General features: G+C 36.7%; 1 protein-coding gene across 13 annotated transcripts in view; it reads left to right on the top strand.

Annotated features, from left to right (window-relative positions):
* The window catches only part of TENM1 (teneurin transmembrane protein 1), a 794,184-nt gene that overhangs the window by 530,846 nt on the left and 240,994 nt on the right, over positions 1 to 22,344 (top strand). The window contains exon 5 of one of the 13 annotated variants that reach the window (XM_077786536.1): positions 8,229 to 8,334. The exons of 11 other annotated variants lie outside the window; for them this stretch is intronic. The gene's annotated coding sequence lies outside the window, so the exon portion shown is untranslated. Of the gene's footprint in view, positions 1 to 6,788; positions 8,335 to 22,344 lie in introns of those variants that run through there. One more of the 13 variants, XM_077786537.1, reaches the window with a different exon arrangement.

Genomic DNA, 22,344 nt, shown 5'->3' with positions numbered 1-22,344 from the left:
AACATATAAAAGGCTTTTCGATTGTTACAAACCAGTATTTATATGCCTGGAAAGACCTGTATGATTGGGAAGCATTTTTGATACTATAGTGTTGTTTATTAATTAGCTCAGACGTTTGTGTTTTGCATTCTAATTAGCGTATGCCATCCAGTACAGCAGCTAAGAATGTGGTTTTACAGTTGAACTGCGTTGAATGTTTCTGTCTATTTATGTCCAATGTAGCTGCACAGAAACTGAGGTGAGGGCATGCATCATCTATATATTTACACACACAACCCATCACACCCTCCCAGCGCTATGTTTTCTGTGCAGCATGTCCTTAGCCCATATAGCACTTGAGTTTAAACGGGAGCTCGGGGGTTGTGCCAGCCTGACAACTGTCAAATGGCACTCTTGAAAACTATTGGGTTAAGATTGTTTCAGACCTTTTTAAATTTAATACCAGACTTTAGACAAATGCTTTCATAACAGGAAAGAAAGGGATACATGATGGCCTAAATCTTTCTATAAAATTATATGTTTCTCAGAGGATAGCTGTAATTGAATTATAGGATGCCTTGAGAGTATCCTTGTCGGTGGTTAGAGAGATATGAAGGGAAGCAGAGAGACTCTTTCACAAACTAAATGTGGAAGAGACACCCTATAATTCAGCTGTATAAAACCCCCAGCAATCATATAATTATACTATAAGTGTGGTTTGGGAGGAATGAAAGCAGCATTTATTTAAAACATTAAGAAAAATTACTTCATTGTATGAGACATGTATTTTCTCTGTTTGATTCAATTAAGTCTTTCTTGTCTGCCCAGCCAACACCCTTCCCTCCATTGTCACAGTGCATTTGTGTGTGAGTATCAGCCTTCTAATGTGCAGGGAGGAGACCCATTTTGGGAACTGTAGGAGAAGCCAAACACCAAAAGGAGAATGATGCTAACAGAACTATTTCTGCCAGAGACAACAGAGTTGGAGTTTTCTGTTTATAAGATTTTGTAGAGACAGCTAAAGAAAAAACTGGGAAGTTGATCCAAACTGTTCACTTGTGTAATATAAGTTAATTACCAGAAAGACAAGGGGAGTTATTTTGTGTTAAAAATCACTTGAAGAGTTGTTCCCTCTTGTAGAATTTTAGCCAAAGTTATTTTCTGAAAAGGGAGTAAGAGAAATATTAATTGTATCATTATTTACCATTGTAATTGGCAATAGGGGGTTAATGTGATTATTATATAAAACTCAAGATGTCAGTAAACAAATAAATTTACAGTATTTACAATTTATATAGGGACAACATTTACTCTTAACATTTGGAGGTAGCTTAGCATATTTACATAGTTCTTAGTGCAGTTTAAATATCCCCAGAATATATGAACTGTCACAAGAGCAAATGACTGGCTGAGCTCTGTGTTGGATTGCACTTGCCCTTTCCAAACCCCACTTTTTGGGTTTCTTTAATGGGAACATCTATGCATCTTAAAATTCCAGCATCCAGAAGCTGTAAATGGTGGATGAAGTGATGCAGCCTCACTGGAGAAATACGAAAAATCTTTTGTTTAGTTGATGGAAATATGGAAGAGCTATTCCAAGCCCACAGAGAAGTATTGCCCTGGTGCTTAGAACAGATGAGCTGTTTCCCTTTCTTTTGCTTGATTGTGTTAAACTTCCTTCTGTAGCCTTGTACAGACCAGAATTCTGATATTATTTTTGGAAGAGATCAAGCTGTGGCTTTTGAGTGGAAAGGTTTTTGTTTGGTTTTCAGTTTAACACAGCATTAGGAGGGTTGTTACTCTGTAATACATACAGTATTATGGCCTTACCAAAAGGAGATTGGAAATTAGATCCGTATTTTTATCTTTACAATCTCATTGCCATGCAACAGTACTAAAGCTGTAAGAAAGCAGCTGAGCTAGTGATCTCATTTAGTAACCCAGACAGCTAACCTGTGTAGAAGGGAAGTTGTCAGTAAAAACAGACTGGAGCCTGGTAAGTGTTCCAGGGGATGTGATACCCCAGCTCCAGGGGCTGGAACACCTCTAGGGCTCTTCTAATGGGAAAGTCTCAAGATTTCTACAACATATATATGCATGTGTTAGCCTGAATGCGTTACTGGGTTTGCTATGGAGAGGCATCACATTACATGTTATGTGTAACAAAAGGTCTGTGTTCTTTTAAGAATACATTTTTGAAGAAAGAAGGGAGAAGAACATTGTGAGAGAACCAAATACCATGTGACTTTTCAGAAACAGACTTCCGCAGTCTTTTTCTATTTTCTCTCTAAAAAAATATGGTTAAAGGCTACTTAATAGCTCAGTACTACATTGATTTTTAATTCAGTTTTCTAATTAGGCTTAGTTTTTTGGGAGGGGGCTGGCAACATTTTAAGAAGTCTAAAGTGCATTCTAGCTTTGTATAGTCATCTAAATTTCACATTGCTGGTACAAACCAAGAGAACATGGCAGCTAAAGAAATGTGGAAATTCACATGAAGGTGGAGCAGATCAAAACTATTTGCAGGATATGCATGTCTGAGTGAGTTTAGAAAAGCAGCGCCCTCAGTGTGGAGGCACTCAATGGAAACACCCTGGAGGGTGGCAGGCCCTCGATGCTGTGTGTGTGGACTGGTGCAGTGGCTCACATGTTGCAATGTCATTTTATATCCGAATGTGAGTGGCTTAGCCACATCAAGAGAATAAAGGAAGAGAGTAAATGAAGGGCTAGAGCACACTCAGTCATCGTGGCTAATTAGTACTTCATGGCTAATTTGTACTTTGTGGTTAAGAGTGGAGGCTGCTGGGTGTGAGTTGATGCTCTTAAGTGAGTTAGTACTGAGTGGCCAGGGGTGAGACTGGCCCTGCTTCTCAAAGAGATCAAAGTAGCTGAAATGGAACTATTCCACACTAACCAGGATTTGAATCCTGAGAATGAAGAAGTAGAGGAAAAACCTGAAAATGCTGTATGCATTTCTAGATGAAGCTGTGTGAAATACACAGTGCATTAAAGAGGGCTTTGTTTTCAGTGAATAACGGGTTGTTAGAGTCTTGGTTTTGGTTTTGTTGGGTTTTTTCCCAATAATGTCCCTGTAGCTTTCTTTTGTTGATATATAGCATTATTTCCAGGGTCTTTCAGATCCCCATAAAAAGTTGGTTTTTTGTTTTCTTTGATTTTCACTACCTGAATCCTCTATTGGACACAGATGACGTATGGCTCAAGACTTTTAGAGAGCTCCTTGACTTTATTTTAAAATAATGATAAATGGGTTCAGACTGATTTTTTTTTTTTTCTGCAAACTTGACAATGACTACAAAATAACAGTAAAATGGTTTAGGTTTTCTTCTTCTAGAATACTAGCTGTTCTGTTATGTGTACATAAAATGTTGAGATGAACACATAGATGCCACCTACCAAGTTACCTTCTCAGAATCTTTGTACTGCTTGCGAGCTAGAATTATTTTTTGAATTTTACCATGAGCCCTCAACACCAAGATGCCACATTTACATGCTTTATGTGAGACCCTCTCTGTAACTCAAAGATGGAGCATGACTCTTGCAATCTGCTTTCAGAATTGCATCTAAGCCATTGATTTCTCTCTGACTTTTGTCTTAAATACATTATTGATGTGTACCATCATCTTCAAATAGCTGCAGATGCTTGCACTGTGCACCTGTAGCTAGCATATGTCTTTGTTTACTGGTGTGGTATAAGAAGTGGAAGATTTTAGGATTTTGTTTCTCTTTGGAAAATATGGACTTGAGAGGCTAAGCTAGGTTGATGTTTGGCTAAGAGCAGCTTCTAAACCTTTCCATTGGCCTTACTTTTGAACTTTTCATATGTATCCTAATTTTTCATCTTCCTTTTTTAACTTGAACAGAAAATTCTTTTGAATTATTGGTCAAACTTTCTAAGTATGCAGCTTTAGGGGTGAATATTTTTTTAAACCACATCTTACTGTAGATTCTACTCTACAAGGTATCTCATGGCTTAAAATCTAGCAGAAAATGTAAAACAATGTAATCAAGCATTTCCTGCTTTGGGCTCTTATATTTGATAAGCTTCTTTGGCAATCCACTTTCTATTAAAATCTGCAACATGCACTTAAAGTGTATTCTTATTTGAACCCTAAAAGCTAGCTTTTTGTGCTTACCTGAATTTTATATATGTTAAATGTGTAAGAGATTTTAGAGATTATTTTATTTCTATTATTCTTGTAAGTTTGTTCTTGTTTTGTTTAATCCCAGTGAACTCAGTACTTGAGTATGCCTGTTGTATGTATGTTTTTGAATTGTGCAGGTTTGGGGAATTTTGATCATCTTTACTAGAAAGGCTGTTTCAGAGGAAAGGAAATTGTAAGCCTAATGATTTAACAATGCAAAGAAAAGTTTTTATATTCTAGATTGACAAAATGTGGTAGATTCTTATGTACTTAAAAGAAACTGAAAAGAGTGAAGTGCTTATTGAAATTACTGTCTTAAGGAAAGAGCCCTAAATTGTTTTGCAACTGTAATTCATCAGAAATAATTTTGTATTCTGAACTCGCAGAAGGCTCCAGCTTCATCGTGCTCAGGGTTTCTATGGTAAAATGTTACTGCAGTTGACATAATGATGAAGAGAGCTATTCTGGCCTGTTTTGAAGATGCAGATTTTGAATTCTCAGTAGCAATTAATACAGATCAGCAGTGGCCACAGGCTCTTAAAGGATCAGTGAGAGAGAAATGACTTAGAGTTTCCCTTGTGGTAATATACAGAGAAAGAAAAAAAAATTATATATATATGTGACTCTTAGTGAGGGTTTACATTTGTAATAGATCAGAGAAGCTTTATGAAAAGGATCAACACCCAAAGAGGTAATATTAGTCATTGTTGCTGAAAATTTTACTATCAGGCATTTTGCTCATTGAAAACAAAAACCAACCCATGGAGGTGCTCGTGCACAGTGATGTGACAAATTCAGCTGTGAGTGTGACTGAAACCCAGGGATGAGCTCAGTGACTGATCAGTCTGAGAGCGCCGTGTTGGCTGCCCTTAGCAAGGGGGGAGAAGGGGGTTAAAGCAGTTCATACATAATTCATTGCAGGAAAAAGAATTTGCCAAAGCATTCAGTGTTTATATATAACACAGCACACACGATAACAGACTTCTAAGCTGAAGCCGAGCCTTTCAACATTTTTTGCTGAAGATCCCAAGAGATATTTCATTTACTTTGTTCTTTATAGATGTTCTAAATGAGAGTAAGTCTGGGATTCACATTCTGTATCTTGGTTTGCAAAAGAGACAGGAATTAACTCTGAAATTCACATCTGGATGGAAATTTGCCATCATCTGTTGGATGTATAGTCTAAACTTCCATTTAACTTTTTATTTCCTTTTCGAGAGTCTTGTGTCTAGTTTATGGCTCAATGGAGAAATGAATCAGCTTGTAGTGATTAATAGTCCAGTAGATCAATAAATAAGAATCCCCACTTGATTGTACCAGATAAGATATCCACATGGCATTCAGATCCTGAAAGGTATTTATTTTAATAATAATTTTAATTGCCCATTTCTGAGACTCTATTACTTCCACTATAAACAGCTTAACTACAGTATTACAGGAGAAGGCTTAGCTTTGGTCGCATGCCACATCACTCAGCATATTTAATGATTTCCTTTGTATTGCAATTTTTTAATGTGGCTTAATATTTTTATTTTGTGTTGTTTTCCAGTGTAGGGATATGAGAGCAGTGACATACTCATTAAATTGTCCAGGATACTAGTGAGGTTTTCCTGTTGAGTTAATGAATTTATTTTAGATCCCAGTTGTGTGTGTGATGTAATGAATGAATTGCTTGGCATTTGTCTACAGTGATGTTAATCTGAATATACTGACAGCATCCCTCTCCTCCAAATGTAATGTGTGCCACATCCAGTGGTGCATACGCATAAAAGTATTTCTGTTGCCAAAAATATCTGCCCTTGTGAACATAAACCAGCAAATACATTCAAACATTGCTTTTATCTTAATAATGAAGTTTAGAGTTGTGGATTTTTCCTGAAATATATGGAGGTAACAAGTACTTTGAGAAGTACCCAAGTAGAAAATACAAGATGAAGATGTATTTTAATGTCAGCGAGAAGGGTGTTGGTCTAAAGTGAGTTTGCGTCCACTAAAAATGGAGTGAATATCTGGGTTTATGTTTACCATCCACAGTAACTCAATTGAAACAGATTTTATAACCATAGAAAATGAAAGTGAGAGAATTATCATGTCTGTAGAAAATTATCTATGTGCAAGCTAATTCTGTGAATGAAATGGGTCTGGTTTGTATGATATTTTAGTTTTTAAAAGAAGGTAACTCTAGTTTCTGTGGTAGCTTTCATACATTAAGGAACTGAAAGAGCTTAAAGTAAGACCAACAAATGTGCTATTTTTTCCTTCATCTGAAATATACAATTTGATATTTTAACTGCAGGTGAAAGATTAATTTTTCTTTGTTGTATCCTTTGGTAAAATAAGTTGACTTGGCAGCTAGAGATGTGGGGTGAAATCTGTAAAACTTAATGAACATTTTTTAAAATATATAAGAATATTCTTATGTATTTTGTTACACTATTCTCCAAATGTAGGGGAGAAAAGGAGCATATGCCCCTTGCCCTCCTTGTATGCTTAATGACAAAGGCCAATATCATGATCTTAGAAAAAGAACTGCTTCTTCAAATCAGGAAACTGAGAGTTAAAATTAAATTGTTTGATGCCTAATTTAATAGGTGCTGACATCTCTGATGCTCTTTCTGGAAGGTTTCCTACCCTGTCTGAAATTAGACTGGTTTTAGTGATTTATAGAAAATACACTATGTTGCTAAGTGATGAGACTAAGAGAACTAGAAACATCCCTTTAAACCAGTCCCCACTGGTAATAAGGAATCATGAACGATACAGAAACTGTGAATGGTTGTGGCCAAGCATCAATGCCTGTGGCTGAAATTTGCCCTCAGTTGTAGGGCTGATGTTTGCATTTTCTTCAGTGTTTCATCTTTGCCTAAGCCTGGGTTCAGATTCAGTCTCTAGTTTTGATTTCAGCTAAATATTACAAAATTGGCGATTGGGATGTCTTTATGCTTACATGAGATAAGCACCACTTTCTTCAATGTCATTTGTGTGTTGTTGCTTGAGTCTATATTATTGTGAATACAAATGGAGAGACTGTGTCTCTGTCAGTCCTCTGAGGAGAGGTTTGCACTGCTGAGATTACCTTTTGCATCCTTACTCTGTGTGTGCCTTCAAGAAGGACTTAAATGCTTTCAGTACCATTCTTTAGATCCTTGCCATCTCTCTGATCCACAGTGCTAAATGCTGTAGGGAAGTCTAGAAGGATGGGCACAGATGTCTGCTTACTATTCATCACTGAAGAGAGTTGTGCATCACTGTTGTTGAGGCTATTTTTTCTTCATGCCTTGAGCAGAATCTTGAGCTTACTAGGATCTGGGAGAGTAGCTGGTCATCAGGCTGTGGCTACCCTTTGACTTTCTGAATAGCAGCCTGCTGTCAGGCACTAGTTAGAAACCTTCAGAATACATTGATATTGTCTTCATTTTTTGGTTTGTCCTGAAAAACAAGGGAGATGAAGGTTTGCCCCTGCTCCCATCTGTTTGAGGCAGTGATCATTTCAGTCATGAGAGACAAGGCAGTCATTACTCTTCCATCAGCTTGAAGATGCATTGATCATGTTCAGATGATTTTGCACTTTTTGTTTTTTTGGGGGTTTTTTTGTATGTGGAGAGGTTCTGTGCTTTTGAGAAGCTTTTTCAAATTTTTTGCAATCAGTGGAGTTCAGCTGCAGCTCTCCACTGCCCAAGGACAAGCTGAGTTGGGAGGGAATTGAGGTGCTGTGGTTCTGCCATCCTCTCCAGACACCACAACGGTGAGATCTCAGGGGCAGCCTTTAATTAACCCAGGTCCTGTGAAACCCAGGTTGTCACTCAGCTGCCTGAAAATCTCTTTATCTCAGTATGTGTGCTTCAGAGCACCTGGGTGTTCAAATTATGATGAGGCAGGGCTGGAGCATCTTTCAAACCTGGATTCTCTTCCAGTCATCAACAAGAATTAATGGAGATTAAAAAGGGGTGAATATTAAAACTTACTTCTGCTTGTCTAAATCAAGCTGGTTGTTAACTAGGAACAAGGCTGTCTGGGTGGGGAGAGTGAATAGAGAAGAATTCTGAACTTATGGTTGGTGATTTCATTTTGTGTGCTCTGTTGTAGCTCTTTTGCTCTATGGCAGCAAACAGCAATCACATTTCCAGTCCAGTGGTACCTGGAAGTCAACAGTGCCTCTGGGATCCTTCTGTGTGAAAGGGGCCATATAAATGTAAGGCAATGATATTATCTTTATTGTCAATTAAACTTTTAGTGCCTTTGACAATCTGGCATGCAACGTGCATCAAATGAACTCTAGCTGTGATTATTTCTAAACACATGTAAAAGCAGACCTTGCTATCCTAATCAAATTGAAAAGGACTAAGAGGGCAAGTCAGTTATGTCAGCATGGAATCACTTTAGCATATTAGAAACAGCACAGAAATACTGCTTCTTTCCTTTTCTTCAACACCCCCTGCTCCCCCTTCCCCTCAAGAGATCTGTCTCTGCAAAATCTGAGCTGCCACATCCTTTAACTCCAGAGAGTTACTGTAGCAGGATTGTTGATGGCATTTTTGTAAGGAATTCATGCTGGAGTTAGCACTGGAAATACTGTGTGCTGTTTCAAGATATACTCATTTTTATAGAGTAATTCTGTTCCTCCCCCCACCCCCCAGGATGTGTTATTTTAGGATGATTATACTTCACACTGCTATTTCTGTTCAAGGTATGATAATTAATGTTCTATTTCCAGACCTGTTCTCTAAGCCTGCCCTTGCACATACACATGTGAGTGTTATATGCATATTTTTAGGACTTCTGTGAATTTTACATGATCATTGTCTATGTCACACTCTTTGTTAAAGCATTCAGAAAACACACTTTGTGGTTTCTGCAACATTAATACATTTAGTATAAACTGAGTTAACTTACTGGGTATGTCATCCTTCCTCTTACTTGTAAAAGGAGGGAGGTGTTTTTACCCACTGTTAAGTAAAACTCCCTTTCTAGTTAGAGATGGTTGAGCATCAGTGAAGGATGAAGCATTTCTGAAGTGTATGGCAAGGTTTTTGGAGGAAAACAGATTTTACATTTTTCAGTGGCACCAAGATGTATTTGTTTTACCAGAGCTTCCCGTTGGGGGATGTTTCTTCTGTACTTCATAATATGATATTTTTGAAGAAATTTTTCAATTTTTCTCTTCATTAAATCAGCCTAAAAATGGCAATGCAAATCAGGATTTTCCCCTCCAAGGATATTTGGTATGCCAAATTCTGTTAGGGATTTCTATATTTCTGAACTACCTAACAACTTTCATGTCAATAAAATCAACGCAGACTTGCAGAGTTGTTTTGCCTGTCTTCTCCCTGCTAAAATGTGTGGGCATCCTGCAGAAATGGAGATACAGCAGATCTGATCAGTTCTTGGAACACTCTGGAAGGAAAAAGCTCAATCTATTGAATCTATTGAGCTTTGCTGCCTTTTTTTTTTTTTTTTTTTTTTTTTTTTTTTTTTTTTTTTTTGTAAATTACTGCCATTTTTGTTTCTAGGATAACTCTTACAAGCATCTTCAGGTAGATTGCCTATAAAAAGCTGTCCAATTATACAACATTTTATACATTTTCAGATAACTAAAAGCTAGAAAGCAACAGCTAGCATTTGAGACATTGGATAGGTTTCTAGCACACTTCAGATTCTTCTGTAAACTAATGAGCAGATTACAGTCAGCACATGTATGTGAGTCTTTCTCTGTGAAGATTGAGATTTTGTCTATAGTAGTATTTTTATTTAATATATGGTGCTGATGAATTACATGTCATTTGAGCATTTCTGCATAGATCTGGCAATCTTTTTTCTACTCTTCTTTTATCTTTATGATAATTATTACTCTGCATGGAAGAAATTAAACAGAGAGGATAGAGTAAATAGTTCCAAACATATGGTGAATTTGGTAGGCTTTTATGAATGATAAGCCTGTTAGGGTTACCTTAATAAGCAGTTACTGCATGTTTTTCATAAATCACCACTAACAGCTCTCTGAGAAGGTGTAAATAGATATGTTGATCTGCCTATACTGTGAGGGTGAGATAGATGAGTAGAACACAAATATGTCTATGTGAGGAAAATGTACATGAGTCTCATTCTGCATACTGATTCTTGGCACAGTGTCTTGCCCAGGAGGCAGTAAATAAGCAAATGGCCAGCCTAAAACTGTATAAATCTGAATTGATTCCACAAGGAATAGGAGGAATTTTTGCAGCCTGACTGCAAGAAATCCCATGGTTTCCCTATGACAAATCTATTTCCCCAAAGCTTACTGCAGTACCAAGGCTATGTGTTTGCCTTCACAAAGTAGTGTGGATTGCAGTCCTACAGACATAATTTTTCATCATCTGCAAACAGGAAAATAACTTCAGTAAGCACAGCAACCTGATTTACTGTTATTGAAATGCTGCTATCTCAGGATGTGCATCATGTGTAGCTATGTTTAAAAACAAATGAATAAGGAGAAAGCAGAGACGGAGGAAAAATTTAAATCTGAAAGTCTTGGTTTTTTTAATAATCCAAGTATTTCCCACCAGCTGGAAATATAACTGACAAGATAAGTAATGACTGCTATTTTAAATCTAACTATTGCTGACACATGTACATATATATATTTTGAGTTCAGTTTGTTTAACCTGGAGATGGTTACATTGTGCTATCAAAAAAATGTATATTTACTTTGTTTATTGACTTCTCTTAGAATAACACTGCTATTCCCATGGAAGTTTGGTAACACTGCCAAGATGGTGCATCCCATAAGAATAACTGTGCTGTGTCTATGTGTGTCTATTGAGACACAATTTGTGTATGTAAATTTATAAAAGTGTTTGTGCAGTTTTTAAATATTAGTCCTGATTGACTTTAACTCTCCTCAAAATACTTGGAATAGTTTAAATTATGATATCACTTTGCATGTTATCCAAGTAATGTGTAAATTGCTTTTATGGTATCGGAACCCTACCCAGCATGTAACATTGCTGTTAAACTGAAAATTGATGGAACATCTAAAGAGCAGTAACGCAGAAAGCCTTCCTTCTCTGGGCAGCTGTAACCATGGTACCTGAAATATTGTCCAACATAACCTTTTTGATGCCTTTTTTTCCCCCACCAGAAAGAGCTTTTATCAAAATTCCTACAGCTTTCCTGTTGCATTGACACCCAAATACATTTCTTATCAGTTGGGAATATACAGTTGGATTTTTCTTTAGTTAAAAAAAAAAAGCTCCTGCTGAAAATGGAGATGAATGTACTTCAGAAAATAACAAAAGTCTATCTGTGTGTTTTGAGCTGCTATCTCATTGTATAATCCTGCCTCTTTGAAGGTTTAGCTTTTCTCTATAGACAAACAGTGTATATAGAAATGTAGGTTTAGTAGCACTAGGCCTTCCACAACTATTCTTGTTCAGTGTGATAGAAGCTTACAAAAAACATCTTTGAAAAGTGAATTAATTATTCCATTGTGCTTTGAGCTGGTGTGAAGATATCTCTGCTTTAACAGAGCTCTGGTTTCACTGACTGGTGAACATAATGTGACCCACCAGGGGACACCTGCTCATGGTTCTAGCTCAGGATGGGGCAGGAGGGGCAGATTCTGTTTCTCATTACCTCTGGCAGCTCCTGTGACCTCGAGTGAATCTCATATCCTCGCACAGGAGCCTCTGTGAAGCAGCAATTTGAAATCGCCAGCCAGAATCCTTTTTTCCCCTGCACACGTCCAACTTGTTTAGTATGTGAGATGCAACATAAGACACAATAAACAGATCACCATGTTTAAAGCTTCATGTTTAAAAAATTGGAATTTTTCTGCTGCACATTGCAATATAAAAAAAGCTTGTGATGACAAACAAGCAAAAGGTGCAACACTCCTAAAATTCCATAAGTGCCCTGGCAGCCATGTGGGCCTCACAAGGAGCAAGAGCAACTCCTCAGTCTTCCTGAAAAATCTACTGGTCCCCAAGGAGCAGCCATGGTATCATATTGATCATACCCCAAATGTACACATTAGCCTCATAATCCAACTAGCACAGTTTGCAGTCTGTCAGGGAGAATTACTAAAATAATTTAAAATATCCTGTTAATCCTACATATGTAGTATGAAAAACACACAAATTAATTTGGTTTTACGTTGTTGGAAAGTGGTGTCAGGTGACATTTAAAACAAAATGAAACAAGGGCAAAATATGCTAGAGTGGTGCAGAAATTGTCTGGACACATGTCCGTACATAAACATGTGCTTCATATGTTACACATAACAGTGTTGCCACCTATTGATAGAAATTTAAACTTCATGTAGATGCTTATAATATGTTTTCCCAAACACAGTGAAGGTCTCTTCCGTCTGATGAGACTGGCATGAACAATATGTATTATTTGTGGTAGAATAGGTCTTACAGGCTTTGATAATACCATAGTATTATAAAGTAATGGATGCTGTTCAGAAACCAACAAAGGATAAATGTTATCAAAGGAATCTAAAGTTGCTGATGCTTTTTGTATGACTTAGATGTATGATCCCATTGTCAGTGGCAGTCCTTTGATGAACAAAGAATTGAGTGTGTCTGGTTTGCACATTTCAACTTTATCTCTAATTTTCACAGGGATGGAATGAACAGTGGACAATTAAGGCAATATGTATATATTTACAACTGCATAAACTGTTCTTCAAAAATATGCTCAAAATCAAGGAGCTCCCTATTGATTGTACTGGAGAGGTGATGTACTTTTGTTTAGAAATTAAACATATGCTCATTGGTGTTAAATTTGTTACTTGTGGTGAAGTAAGAGTATTATTGGAGAAAAAAAATCTGTCTAATTTACAGTTTTTTGTTTAGACAACTGTTTTGTTCTGAAGAAAAATGGAATTGGAAGACAAGTGAAAATTAATTAGAAGTTGTCCAATAAGAGTTCAGAATATTTCCATGAAAAACTAATGGATAAATGTGAATATTGCTTCATAGTTGGGGAAAAACATTGACTAATGAAATATTGTTAGCATAACCATAAAGTCACATGTACATGTGTTCAGTTGTGTGACATTCTTTCATGTAATCAACATTTGTTCTAAATTAGGATTCTTTTCAGTATTTATCAGTATTAGCTCTTGGATAAACTCTCATATTATGGAAGTGTGCAGTAAAATGGATAAGCATGTTTTATCTTCCATGACAAACACAGTTTAATTTCCTGCATATTGCTTTGCTGCAAATTAATCCAGCCTGGGATGTCTTGGCTGAGAAGGCTGTGCTGCACAGGGCTGAGGGAAATCTCAGGGCTAGTGCAGAAGAGTTCCTGTCACTCTTTCTTCCTTCAGTGTCCAGAGAAGAACACTGGAACTGGGGAAGAATCTGGAGCACAAGTCTGATGAGAGGCAGCTGAGGGAACTGCAGGACTCAGCCTGGAGAGATGCAGGCTCAGAGAGAATTTATTGTTCTCTACAACTGCCTGACAGGAGTGTGGAGCCAGGTGGAGTTTGGTTTCTTCACCCAAGCAATAAATAATGGGCTAAGAGGCCTGAAGTGGCACCAGTGAAGGTATAAATTGGACATTTGAAAAAATTCTTAATTGAAATGATGGTCAGTCATTGAAATAGGCTGCCCAGGGAAACTATGGAATCACAATCTTTAGAAATGTTAAAAAAATGTGTAGATGTGGCATCTGGGGACATGGTTTAATGGTGAACATGTCAGCATTGGGTTAATGGATAGACTGGATGATCTGAGAGCTTTTTCCAGCCTTAACAATGCTATGATTCAGATGAAGCGGGAATAGAAATTACCCTCCATTGCAGACTGTGGGGGCTGAAATTTGGAGCATTATCCAATGTTCCAAACATTCAGTTTGGCTGTGAGTAAACAAGAAGACACTGCATGTTAAGCTGCACATGGAGTAAAGCAGCAGGAAAATCAGAGAAGATTATTCATAGTTGTAGAAAGCCAAACAGGGATCATGGTCTTAGGAAATATTCATACTTAAAAATTTAGGGATCTGTAATTTTATGTATTTATTGTAAAAAAAATAGATACATCAATGTTTGGACTATTTAGTTGGCTCTGAAACTTTATGGCAAATGCCATGTATTAATGGCTTATTATTTGTGAAAGGAAAGTGCACTTTCTCAGCTGCAAACTAAGTTGAATCCCATGTCAGACTTTTATTTCTCCTTGTAATTGTGAAGAACATGTCCTTACCTATCTCTCATTTGTCTGGAGTTGATAGGAAACATCTGCACAACTTGTTCAATCTGTTAACTGTATGTTCATCCAAGCTTAACTGACAAGTAAAATGTACCACATAATATTGGACTATGAGGATGACCTTTGCTAATAAGGCAGTTACATCATATTTGATGTGAACCAAGCTACTTCTAATGAAATGGTGGTTTGAAATGGCTCTGTGCTATTTAGTCTTATTACTGTCAGGTAGATAAAGGAGAAGGCATATTTTCTTGAAGTGTATTGAATTTTTTCTTGAAAATGTTTCATAAAAAGTAATTCCAATAATAGGTAACATGGGAAGAATTTTTTGATGGGCGCTAATGTTATTTTTAAATTCAGGCTTGATAGCTCACTTAACGATCTTGGCTAAATATTGTATTAGATGTAGCAGAGATGTTTGTTTCCATTGCCAAAATCATAGGTTTAGTGTCTTACAAGGAAATATTTTATCAAAATGCTCTGTATTCAGTTATCCATTTGTGGATTAAGCACACCGAGCTGCTGGAAAACACTGTGGTAGTCCAGAGTTCACAACCTTAATCTGATTAGGTTTTTCTGATTATTAACTTGGACTCCTTCATTTATTTATTTTAAATCCAGGAGACTTTAACTTCTCAGGAATCTGTGCATCTCTGCTGAGATAAACCTAATCCTGCTAAAATAACTCTGAATTACAAAATCTAAACCAACTGTGGAGTTCACTGCTTAATGTGACTTAATCAGAAATATCTTTAATGGGTTGGGAATATAAAGGTCTGGATACTGAACTGAAAAACCTGACAGTCAGAAGAACTGTTCTTTATTTCTTCAGTTTATGTTTTTAGAAAAAATACAGACCTGAGAAAAAGGACTACATGATACAGGCTGTGCAGTGCCAATATCCCCACGTTGCTGACCCTGTGAGTGAGAATTGGCAGTGAAATTTCTTCATATTTTGCTATCATTACTTAGACTTTTTCTCAATCAATCCTTGTTTTCTGAGCAGGATACTTCTCTTGGGCAGAATGCTTCACTTTTTACATGATCTTTTCAGAAATATATTTATTATTGCCTTTTACCTTTTTTTTTTTAATTTGAGTATTAGTATCTCTTAGCTAAAATCCAAACTAATATCTTTCAATTCAGCCACACAGATCACTAAATGTGTTGCTTTCTTATCCTGTTATTGCAGGAAATGCACACATTTATCTTAATGGTTTACTTTTTATTATGAACACCAGTATCTGGCAGATCTGTTTCCTATTTTCATGTACTACTGAAAATGTATTCTGTGATGTTTGGGTTGTTTTGCTATAAAAAGTCATTTGATCATTATTAAATATTCATTGAGCATTTTTTGTAACCATTTGACTTGGAAAATGATCAGACTAGATTAGCAAGTTGAAATTTGGTAGATAAACACAAGGTACTCATTAATTTAAATCTTTAACTTTCAGTAAATATGATCATGTTGATTACATTCTAAATTCAGCCAAGATATTTATGATAAAGGAATTTAATTTCTCATGTTTTCTTTTATGTTTAAACTCATCAGGGAGATAAATTTACCTGGTGTTTTGGTCAACTGATTAATTTGTGATCAGTGTGCGCCAATATTTGAATGCTATTGAGGAAAAGTAATGAATACTTAAATCACTGTTTAAGATTTTGTGTGCCATGCACTTTCACTTAAGTATTGACTTGACTCTTCCTTTCGTTCTACTGAATAGATCAAGGAGGATTTTTATTTCCAAACTCACCTAATAGTTTGTTATCTGAATTACTTCTGAACCCTAATACGTCCTAAGTTGAATTAAAGCCAAATTATTGAAGTAGTTTATCCTCAAAACATCTGTGGTTGTAAAATGGAACTTCTCAAGCTGCTAATAAGACTTTTTTTTTCAGTGTTTCTCCCAGTGTAGTGGTTCTCTTATTTGAACTGCAGAGCAGAAATCACCAGATTACATTGCTAAATCCATGAAGTTTGTGTTTAAACTCATTTATGCTACTGTGTATTGCAGCAGCTCCCATTGAGTTTTAGAGGAATACATGTGAATTTTTAGAAGTAATTCAGATTTAGAAGAATGTGTGTTCCCACCCTAGAAAATTTAAAAAAAAAAAAAAAAAATCAGAAAAGTATTTCTAATTTTAAAAGTCAATGAAGTGGTGAGGATTGCAGCTCCAGCAGTTTCACTGTATTTGCTCAGAATTCATATTAAAACGTTTAAGTGGATAATATTGAGGATGACCTTAATTCTGTAACTTTTCAGTTTTTCAATCTTAATGAGCTAATTTTTCCAAAGTAAATTACAAAACTCTAATAAGACAGCATTCATAATTCTACAGGATGGTGTCTGGTTAGTGCAGCCACAAATTGTGTTTTCTCTGTAATGTATAAAAATTACTCTTGTTCCCTACTAAAGTAGAAAATACTTTATTTGTTCATTTCTTGGTTTTGCTGATGCACTGGTGTTGCAATGTCGTGAACACTACCAACTTCCTCGACACTATATTTAAGCAGGAGATTTAGGATTGCCATTTGAAAGAACAAAAGAACTTGGTAATTTACAAGATTTACAAGACTTTGGTAATTTACAAGGTTTTACAAGACTTCTGGTACTTAATTTGACAAAAAAAGTTTCACAAGGGCTACAGACAAACCGTGCTTCTAAAGAGAAACCAGTTTTAGGTGTTAAACGAGAAGGTTTCACAGAAAGTCACGCACATGGATGTGTTGTTGAAAGCTGGCTTTTCAAATGTAGGGTTTAAGAAAAAAATGCTTGGGCTGTGGAACTGACCTTGGAGATCAATTGAAATAAAGGTGTTGAAGAATAATAAATGTGTTAGGAATTAAAAGCAACACAACTTTTTAAAGTAGTCCTAATTAAACTGGGGGAAATCAAAATATAAATACTTCTGTGTTCTTCTGTCAGAGATAACCCACTGGCCATCATGGTATTGAATTTAGTAATACCTGCAAATGGTTCTGGTGAGCCTTGGAATTCTTGGTCCAGTTTTCTATGTGTGCTCATCCTTAAATTGATTTAAAGTAATTGAGTGGTGTAATTAATGACTAGGCAAAAATATTGGTTACATAAAACTTGGTATGCCAATAGCTTAATTTTTTTGGTTGGTTTTTGCTTTCTATTTTTTTTCTTTTCTATTAACTGCAGAAATAAAATTGAAACTAATTCTCTTTTCTCTTAATCTGCTTTTTTCCTTCCTCCAATTATTCAGCAATTTCCAGTAACAAGTTCACTGTTTTCTTTCTTTTTTTTTTTTTTTTTATGATGCTTGTTCTGTTATGCTCATTCAATGATCCAGTCCCTAAAATGGGAATGGATCAGCTAATATAGATCAGCTGAAGCCACTGGTGACTGCTCCCCTATCAAGTGCTCCAGCTGGGATGTCACCCTGTGGACAGATTCTGCTGTTCTCAGAAAAGCCCCTATAGGACCAGAATGAACCAGAGTCACTTCATTTCTGTCCTTGGTTGTCTGGCAGCAGCATCACCCCATGTAATTCAAGGTTGACTGCTCTAAGAATTATGTGTAGGAGTAGGAACAGGAGTTAGATTTATATTTAACTGTGATTATGTCTTCAATCCTGATGAAAACAGCTGAAAGTCTATTAATAATGTTTGGGAATTGTTGGAAATTAAATGACCAATAGGCCTTTTGTTGATGATTTTGGTATCAAATTTTCCTACTAGTGTTTATAATTTAGACTCCAGATTTGAGTTCCTTGTAACTTTATAAGGATATGATATAGAAATATAAATAGACTCTATGTGTGGAAGGAATTTCTGATTTTTCTAGGAGGTAAAAATTTTGCATAGTTTAAAATTCTTCTGCTTGCAGTATGCTTGAAGCCAGAAGTTTTATATGTGTTTGTAAAAACCACAGACAAATACCACCACTCCAGAGCAAAGTGCTTAATAAGTGATTATGTCAGAGCTTATGCTCTGGGAGTATCTTGTCCTTGTATGAAGAGGATCACACTGTGCAGCTACAGTAATTTAGGTGGTGTTGGGGGTTGTTTTTCGTTTGGTTTGGATGTGGTTTTTTGTTGTGGTTGGTTGGTTAGCTGGGTTTTTTGTTTCATCTTGAACAGTAAAGTTTTTATTTCTTAATTTCACAGGCTGCTGTAGGTACACATGAAGCTGTGTTTTATTTGGTCTGCTTAAGAGGAATTGGTGCAGACATTTCTTGCGTCTTTTTTTTAATGGAGATCCTATCCTTACTTCACAGTGAATTCCACAAAGATCTTAAACTGGTCTTTGACTGTATGCAGAGATTTCTTTAACTACAGAACAAGAAATTATTGTCTCATTTCGTTTTGAATGTTGGGTACTTCCCATTTTCAGTGTAGTGTAATAGCAGAAAAGCAGACATAAGCTTTTAAGAGAACAATGATCTTCACAAGGTTAATGTATGCTTCCAGCCCATCTCTGGTGCACGTCTCCATTTACAACAGAGTGCTGGTAAAATGGTAGCATTTAGGAAGGTATCCTTAGGCTACGCAACTTTTCTTCTTCTATAAGAAGAATAAGAGCACTTATATTAATATGAGTCATCTTTAATAACAGTTGACATAAACCTTGTCATATAACAAATTACTGAACCTTGGAGCTCCTCTACACCTAAAAGCACTGAAATGTGTATTTAGAATTGCCTCCAGATGAGCAATGATGCCAAATGCTTTTTAGTGGAGCTTATTTAGGTGGCTACTTGCGATATGAATTGTGTGTAAATAATGATTTTCATGGTCTTCTTTTGTCTCTGAACTTTCTTAATTGTAAAAATATTCTAAATGATCTGTGAAGCTCTATGGCACAATTTTCTTCAGAATTATATTTATCATTCAGCATCATGTTCACAAATCCTCCCCTGCTGACTTGCTCTCTTGTGCAGATCAGCACTGGCTTGTCACAGCTGCATTTTTCTGCCCCCCCCAGCATCTTGTGCATGTAAACCAAAGCACAGTTGAGATACCTGTTCTGGGAATGTCTCCTTTCATTACCAACCTGCCCATAGATGAAGACAGACCAGAAATGCAGGTTGCTTCACAGAGCAGGGAGGAAAGATGGGGACTGTTTCAGGGTATTGTCATTCTGCACAGAGTCACAGTGTGGCACACAGTGAGTGAGTGGGAGTCGCAGATTTCTTCCTGATCTTTTACATGATCATATCTTTGGGCAAAATGCAGCAACCAATAACCAGATTCTGCTGGCAGTGTCCTTGCAGCTTTGAGTGTTTTTGGATAGTAACAAAAAGTTGCAAACTAGGATATGAAATGGGAGATGAGAGTTAACACTCGTCCTCAACTGAAAGCAAATTTTTGGAAAAAATGAAATCACTAGCACATGTGAAAGGCAGGTGCCCATTTCATAACCTCAGTATGTGGATGTATTTGATGTGGGAGAATATAAAAGAGGATATCCACTGAACCAAACATAACGCAATTCATCCATAGGTTAAAGAAAGGTCATTTTCTTGCTTTGTTGGCTGGAAAGAGACAGCAGAGCTCTAACATATAATTGTGCTCCGTGACAATAAAAGGAGTCTTTTGGTGCTTTGGGAAAGCAAAGTGACATTTTCCTTGCTCATGAGAGAAACACAGCTTCACATTAAAGGTACACTACAGTGCTCCCAATGTAAATAGAATTAGCAGGGGCAAAATTGTTATCTACAAGGATAATGATTCTATTTTTTAAATGCAGCTAGTATAGAAGATATGTGTGCCTGTGTGTGTACACATATATAAAAGCCACAGACATGAGTCACATTTTAATCTTATCCTTCTCTTTCTCCTTGCTGTGACTTCTTAGCTGAGCTAAAAGGAGTCATTGTACAGGTGCTAAGGAGACACTGTTCTTGCCAAGTAGGGTGGTAGTAGTGGTAGTAACATATTTGATGTAGAAGAGCTTAAGTAGCTGAGAATTTTGAGCACTTAATTGAAAAACAGAAATGTGACGAGGTTTAATTTTTCCAATTTTATGTACCCGTGGTGTGGTTGTAGTCACACTGTTCTGCCTTGGCAGTCACTGGGGTTCAGAAGCTGTTGATTTTTTCTGAAGGTTCCTCTTCCTGCCAACACTCAATAGAAGAATAGGACCACTTGATTTCTACACACCTCTGTTTAGCTTCTTGCTTAGTGGGAAGAAAAAGTTGCAGCAAAGTCCCATTTACGAACTGGAATTTATTGCAGAATACCAATTTCCAAAAAGAAAATGGCTGCTTCAATCCCTCTTGAAAACTATTTTGGGGATAGTGCAACCTAAACTAGGAGAAAGGCCAGTATCTGTACCAGAAGGACTTACACTGAAAGAAGGCATGGGCAAACAGCTCTACCAACAGTAAAAAAAAACAAAAACAAACAAAAAAAATTAGTATTTCAGAGACTGATGGTAAGAGCAGGGAGATTATTTTAACTGCAGTTTACCATGTTAGAATTTTTTAAATGTAAAATCAATGCCTCCCTGTTTGTGTATTTCTACAGAAAACAGTTTCCTTATTTTTTTGGAAAAATAGCTCACAAAGATGTAGTCAAGAAGCTACTAGTTAGTTAATGGAAGTGCAAAAACAGTGATGCTAATAGGCAGAATATGTTAACCTGCGAATAATGCTTAAACAATAATTATCTTTGCTGTTCTAAAGTCTAAAATAAAAAAAGAAGGCCTGGCTATAAAAGGCAATAGGCTTCCACAAACACACTAGAGGCATGTTTGTATTTGTAGTCTGTTGCATTCCCAGATGTAGCTGGGCCTTAGGAATACAGCTGGGAAACATCCCCATTCTGCAGTGCCAGCCCTACCTGCATTTTCTTTGTAGAGTGCTAAAGAAAATGGTATAATCAATTTGCAAAAACTGATGTTTTGGATGGACAGCTTAAAATAATCTCTGTCAAGGCTTCACAGACTGGTGAAAATGGATGGATGCATAATGTACTTCCAGTTTGCACTGCAGAAGACTCTTGATGCTTGCAGGAGAAATTTCCAGCAAACATTCATTACAAAGGTTTCTCTATTGAAATGAGAACAAAGATTCCACTAAAAAGATCTCAAAGGATTCAGATGTACCTTTTCATAGGTGACATGCTGATACACGCCAGTTCTCAAGGGGTTGCATCAAGGCATAAATCAGCAGTAATTTCAACTCTGCAAGATCATAGCACTATCATGAACAGAAAGAAAATCAATCTGACACCAGCTCAAATAATAGCAGTTCTGGGAGTCACAGGATATAGAACAAGTCTACTGGGAGGGTCTGCTTGTCAGAACAATGGCACTTGAAGACACTGAATACTTTGACAGACATCAAAGCAAGAAGAAAAGGAACAGAAAGATCACTTCTCAGGCATGATGGTGTCACTCACACAAATAGCAACTGGAGTGATGCTTCAGATGAAGGTGAAGCAGATGTTGGTCCTGTGGTCAGGCAGTAGTCAGATCTTCCAGCAAAAAGTACTTGAAATGCTTGAAAAGCTTTTCAAGTTTTAACTTCATGGGTGATGTCAGAACTGCATAATACTTGATGGTGTTTCTTCCCAGAGTTAGAAGAACTTAAGTTAAGAAAGCTATTTTGGAAAAGACCGAAAAGTTCATTTTCTGTGTGCAGTTCTTCACACTGCTGTGATAACTTAATTGAGACTTTTGTAGGACACTAAGCTATAGATCTTATGCCTTCTGTAAGTGTGCCATTGTTGTGAGCCTCCGGTGGAAGTAGAACAAGTTACTGAATCAGTGCTGCAATCCTACAATATGGGAAAAAGTAAAAAGGTAATGAATCAAGGTAATTAATAAAAAGGTAATGAACAAGCCACATCAAATCTGAGAAGTGGACAATGCTCAAGAGATGCTGATAATATTTAAGATAATGTGTTCTGTTAGGAATCTTCACCTGGTGGTGGGGAGTTGGTGGGGGAGCTGGTGTCAGCATTTTATTTCAGAGATTTCTAATAGGTGTTTTTTTTTGATTTTGCAAAGGGAAATGAAAATTGCT

The sequence above is a fragment of the Lonchura striata genome, chromosome 14 (genome assembly GCF_046129695.1).
Source record: "Lonchura striata isolate bLonStr1 chromosome 14, bLonStr1.mat, whole genome shotgun sequence".
In the NCBI taxonomy this organism is placed as follows: Eukaryota; Metazoa; Chordata; class Aves; order Passeriformes; family Estrildidae; genus Lonchura; species Lonchura striata.
Note: the sequence above shows the minus strand (reverse complement) of the source record. Positions and strands in the feature narration are given on the sequence as shown.